The 12,293-nt window shown below is 36.7% G+C and overlaps 1 protein-coding gene across 1 annotated transcript in view; it reads right to left on the bottom strand.

The window, feature by feature from the left end:
• Positions 1 to 11,728, bottom strand: part of FHIT (fragile histidine triad diadenosine triphosphatase) — a 367,077-nt gene extending 355,349 nt beyond the window's left edge. The window contains exon 1 of the mRNA XM_031056313.1: positions 11,651 to 11,728. The gene's annotated coding sequence lies outside the window, so the exon portion shown is untranslated. The remainder of the gene's footprint in view (positions 1 to 11,650) is intronic.
• Between the last annotated feature and the right edge of the window lie 565 nt (positions 11,729 to 12,293).

Below are 12,293 nucleotides of genomic sequence, written 5' to 3'. Positions count from 1 at the left end.
GCACTGTTAAAGGAAACTATAACCTTAGCTTGTTTCTTTGGGTATCTGTATTACAGCTTTAGAAAGTTATTTCAAGTTTCATGGAGTGTGTGCCACCTTTTACACTTCTCCCTCAGCTCTATGTTACAGCCTCAACTGTCTCAAATCCAGAAAAAAGGCAAAATCCTTTGGGTTCAAACACATTTTTTCCCATGACATTTTACACAAGTTAAGACTACAATTTAGTAAGATATTAGGAGCAACTAACTACTCATTTTGATAACAATTACTGTAACTCTGGTGTAAGTTAGGGCAATTGCATTATCATAAAGCCAACTCAGGGGTATCATAGTAACTCTTAAGTAAACCTAAAAGTAATCTCATTTTCCTTAAAACATATGCATATTAAAAACTTTAGATTCATAAATATAATAACCTCTTTCACTGTACTCAACGATTTTCTTGTATACTAGACCATCATGTAAACACCTCTCAATATAAAAATTAAGATTCAAAACTCCAAAACCTGTTAATACTAGTAAATGAAGCATATGTTTAGCTACACAAAATATTCCTCTGCTAGAATTACCTTGCTGAAATAAGTGAAGATGTAACAAAAAAAGGGAATTTTGACATTTCATATTTTGTTGAATGCCATTGCTGCACAGGCAATCACTGTCTCTTACATATAAATTAACATCCTACCATCTGTCAAGTGTTCAGATAATCACAGGGTTTAATGTACAATATGGTTATTAGAATGTGACCTGACAAAAAGAAAAAGAACACAACCTAATTTGGACTACAAAATCTACACTCTCACTGGCAAATGACAGTTTGACAAGCTATTATTCTGCATTTTGGCTTCTCCAGTAAAAGCAATTTTACGCATTTGTAATTCTATTAGTCATACAGTCAACTGCCTGTGGAAGATTACTTCAAACTATAAAATTTGCTTGGTCATTCAGGATTTTGAACCTATGTAAATGTTTGCACCATGAATAGAAATTTAATGATCTCTATATACATATACCTAAGAAGAAAATACAAGTCACTATGCAAAATAATCCTGTGATGCTATCACCAACTGTAACCACAGACTTTCTTCAAGAAATCATGCAAAAAGTCATTAAGCCCATTAAAGACTTATTTATCAACTGGCACTGGCTGTTCCAGAAGTAGATTGTACAGGACAGCTCTTTATCCAATCTGTTTCACATGCAAATGTGTCATCTGCTAATAAGCACCATCATTATTATCATGTATTACCTACATACTCTCTTTATGGCTTATTCTACTCCCAGTGCCTTGTTTTTGCCAAGGTAAACATTACTGACAGTTGTCTCTACTAAAGACAACTAAAAAGAATTCTATTACTAACACAAAACTACCAGGCCAGCCTCATCTGCCCATGGCTCCCATATTTTTCAATGACTCAGCTGCATTGCTAATGCTCCAATAAAATATATTGCCAAAGGAAATACTCTAATGATAACTTCAAAGGGTAAAACACACGCTCAGGAAAGGTGAAATCATGCCTTCAGAAAAAACAAACAAACCAACCATTTTAAGAAAGTGACACAAGAAAAACAAAGCACACACAGCAATAATAGAAGTTCAAAACAGTTTTACTACCTACAGAAATGAAGTTTTCCCTTTGGTAAATTTTGTTAAGATCTAGCTACACTACTCAAGGACCTGCCTCAACAATAAAGCATCACGATCTTGCTTTCTTGCCACGGGGCAAGAAAAATCAGCTCTCGGTTTATGCAAGGCCTGTCAGCATTTCAAAGTGTACCCCTACTTACAGCTACATAAAACAGGTCTTATCAGCCAGAGGTCTGCTACTTTGATTACCAGTTTCTTCCAAAAGGGAAATAAGGAAAAAATAAGGAGAAACCACAAGGAAAGAACATTTAGATTACTTAGTTCAGGTTCAGTTTTACACATAGTAAAATATTTTCCCTATTAAATGCCAGAAAATATCAGTTGTATAAGATAAACATCAAAAAGTAACATTTTTCAAAGTACCTAAGCCAATTATGTGAGCTTGGTCCTCCTTTTGAAAGATCACACAATATAATTACCACAGGTCACCAAATTCTCACTGTATCATAATGCACATAGAGGAATTTATAAGACATGCTCAGCTGCATCATCCAAACCTGTAACCGCTTTGTGAAACCTGTTCCTCTGTACTGAAAAGGCTCCAAGACTGTTTTTCTGGGGAAGTTACTAAGATAGACAAAGGGGAGAACAATCATGACACAATCTAATGATTCTCTGGATATCTGTAAGTGTAAGTTGAGGAAGTGAAGAGAAAAGCTCTACAAATATTTACCCAGGGAATAACTACAGACTAACCACCAAGCAGTAAATTCAGTATCTCTTACTGTTCATTGAATTCATGAGATAAAAAAGTGTCCACCTTATTCAAAGGCAAGTCTCTCCCCAAACTGGAACATAAACACTTCAGTCAGTTGGGTACATCTTTTTTCACCCTTAAATTTAAGCACTTGGGACATTACTCCTTCATAACAATAACCGATCATTCTAAGCAACTTCAGGCTTAAACTGGAAAGCAACGCACCTCAAAACCCAGACTATAAAAGTTAAAGAATTAGATAGAGTTGTACTTGCCCAGCTAAAGTTGTTAGTGCTGAACTCTTCAGGGCAGACTTGCTTACACTGAGACAAACACTGCAGCCAGTCTGCTCTACTGGCTACTAGTTACTGCCTCTTTATGTGACTGAAAGCAGATTTACACAACTACAGCTGCTACCTCACACCTGAAATCACACCTTTAATGCTGCACCTCACACTTCCAACTGAATGTTGTTGGTCAGCCTCAAGTAACCACACTGATGATTAACCTATGGAAAGGTTTGGTTTTAAAGATTCAGTACATCACCTTTAATTTTTTTTTTTCCATAGAAAAGAATATTTTCAGAGGAGGTTGATTGAGCTTTTGTGGGTTTAGGTCAATTTGCTAGTTCTTTAGCCTATAATATTCACCAGGGCATTTATATTGTAATGATTCACTCATCTCACCTGTCTTATATTGTCTTATGAGAATGGAATTGAATACATTAATAGCAGAATAATTAAATAATATGAAACACAAAGCAAGTTTTTTTACTGAAACATTTAAAGTAATTTCTCACTAGGCCAAGGTCAGACGAAGATGAAAATTAAAGTCCAATTGGCCCAATCAACCAAAATATAGCACCTGACTTATAGCAGTATAGCAGCTGACTTAAAGTAGTATATTACAACTACCAAAACAAGTGGCAATGAGAACACACTTTTGTGTACTGTGTAAGAAAAACACTGTGGGTGAGGGGAAAAAAAAAAACTTAAAAAAATACCTTTGATAATCAAAGGAGCTTCATACTTCTCTATCTCACAGAATATTCAGCGAATTACGTTTACTTCTCTATAATAATTTCATCCCTAACAAGATCAGAGAAAATGATTTATTCCACCCCCAGCCTTCCTACATTTGTACGTCATCCTAGGGGACACTGCCTTTCTGAACACTGAATTGCTTTTGGCCATCTGATATTACATTACTGCAGTCTTCTGCAGAAGGAGCCAGAAAAGAAAAAAAAAGAGGGGAAAAATAATTACATTAATGCTGGGAATCAAAGTTTATTGACTTTCCCTTGAGCTGTAATACCAAAAAGCTGATTACAGAAGTTGTCAACTTATTTAATGATACCACCAACTTCTCTCTGAACTCATCAAAATATCTTCTGAAAATTTTCTCAAAAGTTTTTCAAGTAGAGGAATACATTATTAACTGTATTTCATCTTACTGAAAATAACTGCATTTTGCCTCTGCTCCTTCCACCTCTTTGTGTCTACCAAAACACTAAAAACATCATCATTGTAATAAAAACTCCAGGATGCTCTGAACTGCATTCTCAAGCAATCCAACATCTCATTTTCGTATCCCAAGTACATCCTACTTACTCTAAAAAATCTAGGGAAAGGCTTGACTAGAATACAGCTCTAATAAAAATGAACTTTTCATCCCTACCCACGGCTTGCTCTGAGAACTCAAGCTCAAACATGGCACCCTGCAGCATGGACACTCCAGTGTACAGAGAATCTATAGGCCATTATGGGGTTTTAAATTTTCACTGACACTATCCCCTCCCAAGAAAGAGGGCTGCCCATACCTGTATTTGTTCCAGAAGTTCTCTTGAAGACTGTTAATGCTTCTTCCTTCTTTGGAGAGCAGATTTCTCTACCAACACTTTTCCTCCTAGACCAAGAGTGTCAACAGGAACATCTTCCTTTCCACACTTTTACAAAATGACTTTATTGTACAATGTGCATAGGGAAATACTTAATTAGGCAGCTGATAATGAGCAAAAATGACCAGAGCTGTCTTTTTCAGCTTTTCCATCGGGGTCAGCAGTGCAACAGAAGGTATCACTATAGCAAAAAATTGTCCTTATATAATTTACAATACTGCTTTTTCAAAACATACAGGGGAAAGCACAATACAACTGTTGTCAAGTTTTCTGAACATTAACAAAGCCAGGAAGTACTTAATTAGTTCAACAAAGCTGTAGCTTATCACATTCTCTTTCAATACAACTGTGAGCACGCCATGCAGAGTTTACAGTAAACCTCTTCTGAACAACATGCAATTAGAAGACCCATAAAATATAGTGAACAAAATATATTTCAAAGGAAAGACATAACTTCTTCAGAAGTCAATACTCCTTCAGCAAGATCTCCCTTAGTCAATCTGTTTCTTTAATTCACATGAAGGAGACAAATCAAGTTTGTTGGTTTCATTACCTGGTGATTGAACAAAGGTATTTATGCTCGAACACTCCTGCCAACACATGGTACACCTGCATGTCTGTAACAATTTAACATGGTTTAGTCACAGCAGGTAAAAGCCTTTCATGTTGCAGTGAATAGGCCCTTTGATACTCATCCGCAGTCAAACGCTGCATAGGAGATCACTCTGCAACAGAAAACTGCTGTGAAAGTTTGGCCTGAACACAAGACTGTTCAAGAACACTGTTCAAAAAGGATATCATGACATGACAGATCAGAAGAAACAGCTTTCAATAAAAGGCAAACAGGGCATGCTGCTTACCTTGTGCAAGGTGATTTGTTCAGTAGCATTAGAAGGGACAACATCAGACAGAGCCAACAACCCACGCAACTGAATTTGTGTCAGTGCTTCCCATGACAAGAACAATCTCTTACATTTAGGCATCTGTCAGTCCTGTGAGGGGAAGTTGAGATATACCCAGGGAGCAATACTCAGTAAATAGGACCAAGCTTCTGTACATTTTGAATGTACAATCTGGTTGGCTTAAATTAGCTTTTGTCAGGTAGGAAAAAAAATGAAAAAAAAAATCAGTTTCTAAGTTAGAAGAGGGAAAAAAATGCATTCTACTACTCTCCAATTAAATTGGAATTCTGTACCCATCACTAAAATTTTACTCTTATAATGAGTCTTTAAACATATAAGAAATGGCCAAGTCCTTTTCAGGACCTTTCAGCATTGTCCAGGCTTGGAAGTCAGCAGAGATTTTCCTGGAAGAAATTCGGTTTGCGAAACTATTTAAACAGTGACAGCAACAATGCTTACTATTACTATAGCATTAACTACAGGGATCTACTGAAACAAATGTTTATAAAGTATTGACTTAGGTAGCATAAAACATAATAGGTTCAGATTACTGCTGTCTTATTCAACATCTCATTTTCACGATAACAAGAATAAGCAGCTTCACCTACCTGCAGGTTAACAGGGTTGCCCATTATTTTAAATTGTACTTGTGAATTATGGTAAGGATTTATGTTCCTCATGCAGAATATAGAATGCTGACATAGGAAAAAACAATCAATTGGCTATTGCAGCTTCTGTGTTCTAACCATTAGTACCAACACTTGAAAGGGCTAAAAGACTATGACATTTCATAACAGGAATATGGCCAAAAGTCATCCTCACTTTGTGCCACTGAACCCAAGTTTGAGTTTCTGTACAGTGAAGCCACTGCTGAACACTCACTGCAAGCACTCAGCTCAGCTCACCTGAGACAGCCACCAGGCACAGTATTCCAGGACAGCAGCTGGAACAAACAGGTTATTTTCCACCTTCCTTGCTCACATCATTTCTTTGAGAAGATTGGCAGAGATTCCGAGAAATTCTTTGAATAATTTGAAAATGAATAATAGACTGAGATACAAAAACGTGGTGTGGGATTAAAGATGCATTTCAGTAGCTCTTCTTCAGAAGTATTATCAATAAAGCAATAAATACATGCCAGTTTGGGATCTGCTTTTGCTCATAAGACAACTGAATAGCTTCAAACTTTAGTTTTGTGTTTACCCTGATTATGCTAAATCTTCTTGGTGATTTCACTACTCTGCAACTGCCTTTGAGTACCTTTAAATAAGAAATTCCCTAAAACTATATTTCAGTCTTACTGCTCTCACACAGAAGTGTGGGTTCCCTTTTTAGTAGTTAAACGTGTACGGTGAAGCCTTGGACATGTAGGTTTCATTCATGGATAATTTAAAGCATATTAAAAAAAAATCCTTCCACTTTCCTCGAGTACCTCATTAAATGCAAACCCTTCCAGTACAATATATATGCAGTATGCCGCACAAAGACAATGCTGTCTGCAGTGTCAAATAACACACACTAATCCAGACCAAGTTTTTTCATTACTGATATTCTTTTCTAAAAAGTTGTACCAAAAGCTTTAATTGAATGATTAAAGTTTAATCTTTTACCAACTATGATTAAGTAGAGTCCCTATAACTGTAATCAGAGCACCTTTTTGCCATTATTGCCCAGCAGCTACAGCTTCAAGAGCCACAGTACAGAGAGAATTCTGTTGCACATTACACTTTAACCAAGAGCATCAAGCAGAACATCAAGCATAATGCATTTTTCATGTTTAGCCCAGTGAACAAGCCTTTTTTCCAAGACTGAGAAGTTAGCCTTTAACAACAGCAACCCAAGGCAAAAGGATTATATGAAACATATCAGCATTTCCAACAGGCTTTAAAGCAATCTAATTAGGTAGCCACATGCTATGTTTTGTGAGAAAACTAGCAACCTAATAACTGGATTGTCATCAGAAACAAAATGCTAACAGTGAAATACTACACTTTCCTCCAGCATCTGCATCCTATAAAATCCTGTCAGTATCTCATTGGGCTGATACTCTGTCTACTAAATAGCTTAAAAAGTATCTGCCCTATTTTAGGCTTAGAACCACAATGAGAGGCATTCAGGTTTAAGCAGCACCTTCCATAAGAAAAGGATTTAACACCTGTTAGATACAGAATTTAGATGCAGAATTTCAACTACAATGAAGTAAAATTTTGTGAAACTTTTATGATGAAACAAAATAAGATTCATTGATAGAACACAACATGTCAGTCATCCTCATTTAAAACTTGAGGAATATATTATCACAAAATTTGTGTTTGTAGATTTGCTAAGTCAATTACAGGTAGCAGTTTACAACACCACTAAACCAGTTTCAGAAAAGTGAACTTAACACATTACCCACAATTTACACCCTATGAATGTTAATTACTTTGTTTTGAACCTTCCCCACTACTACTTCCCTTTCACTTCCTTTCTCAACCATTCATCTTACTGACATCCACAAAGCAAAAACACTGCAAATAGACAAATGTTCAATTAATGTAATGATTTCACTTACTGTACTGTGCTACAGTATTTTTTTTCCTTCTCCCAGCTTTCCAAGAACACTGTTTACAGTGTGAAAACCTACTTTCCCCTCAAGCACTCTATTTTAGGAGTGTTTTGTTCTTGTCCAAGTTATTTAAAACTATGTACTTGTTATCAATACAGAGCAAAGCTCTCATTGATGCCCTTTCTAATACTGCTATAGTTAACATATAAAACCTAAATGCAGCACTGCTTTGTTTCATCTGCTAAATAATGTGTCAGTGTTTGAACAATTTATCCTTAAACCAAGAGCTTCAGACAAACAGCTGCTTAATAGTAAAAAAGATAAGTAAAATAAGTGTAAAAAATAAAAACTATTTAAATACAGTATATTATTATAATTCAATACAGAAGAAAAGTTCCTTTACTGTCTCATTTCTGAGAAAATATATCAGAGACAACAGAAAATACAGGGCTGATATCAATTCAAAATATGAAAGACAATCCTTGATTATCAGCATCACATCCAGTCCTTAATTTATTCCCCAGGTCTTAGTAAAAGAATAAAAAGATTTTTCTCCCCTTCCCAGGAAATAGATTAGGTAGGCATGACATTTTCCCACTTCACCGTTGCATGCGGTAATAAGCTTTCCTTTTGTAGCATTTATGAATTCAAACAGTGCTGGGGTTAAGCCGGAGCAAAGCAATTTGGCATGGTTGCATCTGCTTTTATCAGGGAAAGGAAAAGCAATCCATGAGGTCTGGACTGACCTTAAAGCACGAGTATTTATTTGGAGATTCTAAGGGCTTACCAACTGTGTTTGGTAAGAGGGAACTTAAATTCGATCACACTCCCACCCAATGTCACCTTAATTCAGGCAATCACCTTTCAGTTCTTCCACAGGGCCAATAATGTAATTGGTATTCTGGTACTACGAATATTCTCCTTAAAAAGGACACATTAACTACACACTCCCATTCTACCATGCTTCTTTCTACAGGACATAGCAGGTGTCCAAAGTTAGGGGCTTCCAAATTCAGATAACTTACTTTAAAAAATTAAATCTATGCTGGTCAATGCAATTACATTTTCAAAGTCTATCTAGATAACCCTCTGACGCCTCTGATATACAACGGTCCCAGAAAAATATTAAAGTCAATCATCTTACAAGTAAACAAATACTAGGGAAAACTGTCTTAAAAATCTCAGACATATGAAAGAGCTGGTTTGGAAAAAATGCATTCAGGGAATACACTTCTTCCTCTAGGAACTCAACACTCTTGTTTTATTTCAAGGCAACATTGCTCCAGCTCTTTCATGAAATCTGAGCAACTTTCAGTGCTTCCAACTCTCATGTCCACAATAAATTAAAAGAAATCCATTAGAAACAATTAGTGGGGGGCAAACATTTATTGCCTCTCAATGACAAAGATACTTGATCAAATTTAGATCCACTGCAATGCAAGCAGTAAGAAATGTGAATACATAGTCTGCTGCTTTGCAAATGGAACTTTTCCATCTTTCCACCTAATAAATAGTACTGTTATTGCCAGATTGTGATGTGCCAGTGATTAAGGTTTTATTATTCTTTTTTTTACTTTATTCATTCTTCCTCTATCTGGAAAATCTGAGACTATTTTAAAACTGACAGTACATAAAATTAATTCTCAATGACATAATAAGCAAGTCCAATATTTCATACATTCTAAGTACACCAGCATCGTATATCCAAATACAGAATGTGCAGATGTGGCACTCAGGGACATGGTTTAGTGGCAGTGCTTGGCTAATGGTGGGACTCAATGATCTTAAAGGTCTTTCCAACCTAAACGATTCTAAATATACATGCCACATTATAAAAATGACCAACAAGAAAGAGAACTGTTGTAATTCTTAACTCCTCTGCTGATTACTTGAACTGAGCATAGAATTACAGAACGCAAGACCCTTCATTCCTTTCTTCTCTAAGTTCCATTCAGAGCTCCTGTTTTCTCTGTCTGGAGCCAGAAGAATATCAGCTCAAACACAAACATGCCCAGAGAATCAGGAATTCAAGCCACATGTTCTCACAAAGAGATAAATTGATTCAGTTCACCAGGGCTGCTCAGGGCTCAAAAGCAAAGCAATCAGGCTCTCAACAAGCCACAGAGATCACCATGTGCAATTCCATTACAGCCAAGGACAAGGTTCTGCAGTCCAGACTGGCTTCACTGCCATTTTCTGCTCACCCAGCCCCTGTGCTTAACATCCCACCAACACACAAAGGACAGACCTAAACTGCCTCTTCAATCCCAACAAAAGCTGCACAATTCTCTTAATTTGACATCAAACCCAGAGCAGTAGCCGATGCCAAGGGGCAAATCATAGCAGCTTGAGTTGAACTCAGAGCTAAAGGGGTGAGACAGCAGCTTTAGGACGGAGCTGGCTCATGTTCACCAGTTCACAACAAAGGTTTGGTGAGTTTCTATCCACATGACCAGAGCATCTAAGAAATGTGCTCATATGAGGGCAGAATTAGTCACCACCTCCTCTCCAGAGAATTTTCCTCCTGGCAGGATCTCTCCAAGGAAAAGCAAGTCTGACAATTAATGTGGGTAACAGCACCTGACAGCAGCTGTGCAGATGTGCCACCTAAAGGACTCAGGTACTGCAAGGGATCGAACAGACATTTTCAGTCGGTTCCCAAATAAAGAACAGGAGAAAGAACTGGGTGTGTGCATATGTGAGTATTAAATGGAAGCCAAATCTATCTAAATTAAAGATAATTATAAGGCGGCTATTTGATTCAAGATCACCTATAGCAGGAAACACCACAGTTACCACAATAACTTAAGGTAAAAAGAAGATTAGACAGGTACAAACAGCTGTAAACCTACAGAGTGCTGCTGCCACATACAGACCTCCTCTTTCTAGCTTCCCTTAAATGTTTTCCTCTGAAAATACTTTTATTTATTAGAAATATTTGCTTGCTTCAATCTCTTTTTTATGTATTTTTTACCTATTAACAGCTCAACTGCCTATATATATTAAAAATTAATGTACCATGTCATAAAAGGCAAACATGATCAGAAAAAAAAGCAAATTCACACCACAGCATAGCACACATTTGTTTCTTCTGGGCTGTACAAATCTAGTATTTAACTGGTCTGTAAACAGTCGATCACAGCAATTTACAATTTATAAAAACAAAAAATCATATCAATTTAAATTTCACTGCATAATGTGACTTATCTTGAATTTCTATATTATGTTTTCTTTTATGTTGCAGGCTGCTTTAATTATCCCAGTTCAACTTTCTGAATGTGACAACAGAAAAAGGTGAAGATGAAGTGAAAAACAAAAATAAGAAGTTGCTGAAACAAATATAAGCTTATGGGATACCTTAATCTCAGCAAAATAGCTTATTGATGAAAACGGGTCTGTGTCAGGCTGCCTGTCTCTTTTTAGCAAAAAAGCCACCCTATTTCTACTTTAGCTATTAATCAAAGAACAATTATGTTATACCTTTATGAGCAAGTACAGAATGCTGAATTATCTTAAAAGACTAAAGTTATTGTGATATTATACACACAGATAACTATTATGCTCTACTAGCTAAATTTTAGGTATTTATCCACTCAATACACAGTGAAAATCCACAGTTATGCAGCCTTATCTATCTTAATTTCCTGCTTTCCACAGAAATCCTTGATGCACACTACTACATAAGCAAGCTTCATGGAAATTCAGAAGAACCATTAAAAAGTCACTTTCAATTTTCTTGGTTTTCCCACCTGGCATTATTAATCAAGGGAGCAGACGCAGGACCAGTACATTTATTTTTAAATACACTGGCATTAATCTTTGCAAACATAACTACACCAGCACAACTTAACCACTGTGAACAAAGCAGAAGTCAGCATTTATTCTCTAAGATTTGGAGACTCTCAGCATATCCACCTCCAGTATATCAACTTTCTTTACATTTTCCCTTTATCACTCACCCTTTTTTTTCTGACAGTGAAGCCAGGTGGCTAAAGAAGTTGTCCTGTCAGCTTTATCTTGAATCTCTGCATGCAGATCTGTAAATGTAACATAAAAGGTGTAAGGCAATGCTTGTCACTGCAATGTAAGAAATACACTTACCTGTAGAGTATCCTCTTTCTGTAATGTGAGACTACAAAGGGATAATAAATACATGTTTGGCCTATACATTAATAATCATATTTAATTGGTACAGCTACTACTGTATGGAAAAAGTCTGTACAAACAGATGTTGCTTTCCTCTACTGCTTTAATGACCCCACTGTTTGGTCACTAACACTGAACTCATCCAGCAGCCCTGTACATGGACAGGGGAGCCAAGGCTGGAGCAATTTTGGCCAATGCCAATTTGCCACAGAAGTTAAAAGGGACTGCCCTGCATGTCAGCGAGACAACTCAACACAGACAAAAGATCAACTTGCACAAACCCAAGTTAAATCTGGAAGACGATTAATAAACAGGTAGAACTAACTACCACAGGAAGTGGGCACTGAATCCCCCTCAGTCTCTTCAAATGAAGAGAAGCTTTCCAGCAGATCCACTTCAGCCGAGCGTTACCAGCCTCCATCGAGGGAAATGAGAGACATTTACATTCCCCACTCA

Source organism: Geospiza fortis, unplaced genomic scaffold (assembly GCF_000277835.1).
Source record: "Geospiza fortis unplaced genomic scaffold, GeoFor_1.0 scaffold70, whole genome shotgun sequence".
Classification (NCBI taxonomy): Eukaryota; Metazoa; Chordata; class Aves; order Passeriformes; family Thraupidae; genus Geospiza; species Geospiza fortis.
This window is presented reverse-complemented; position numbering and strand designations above follow the sequence as displayed.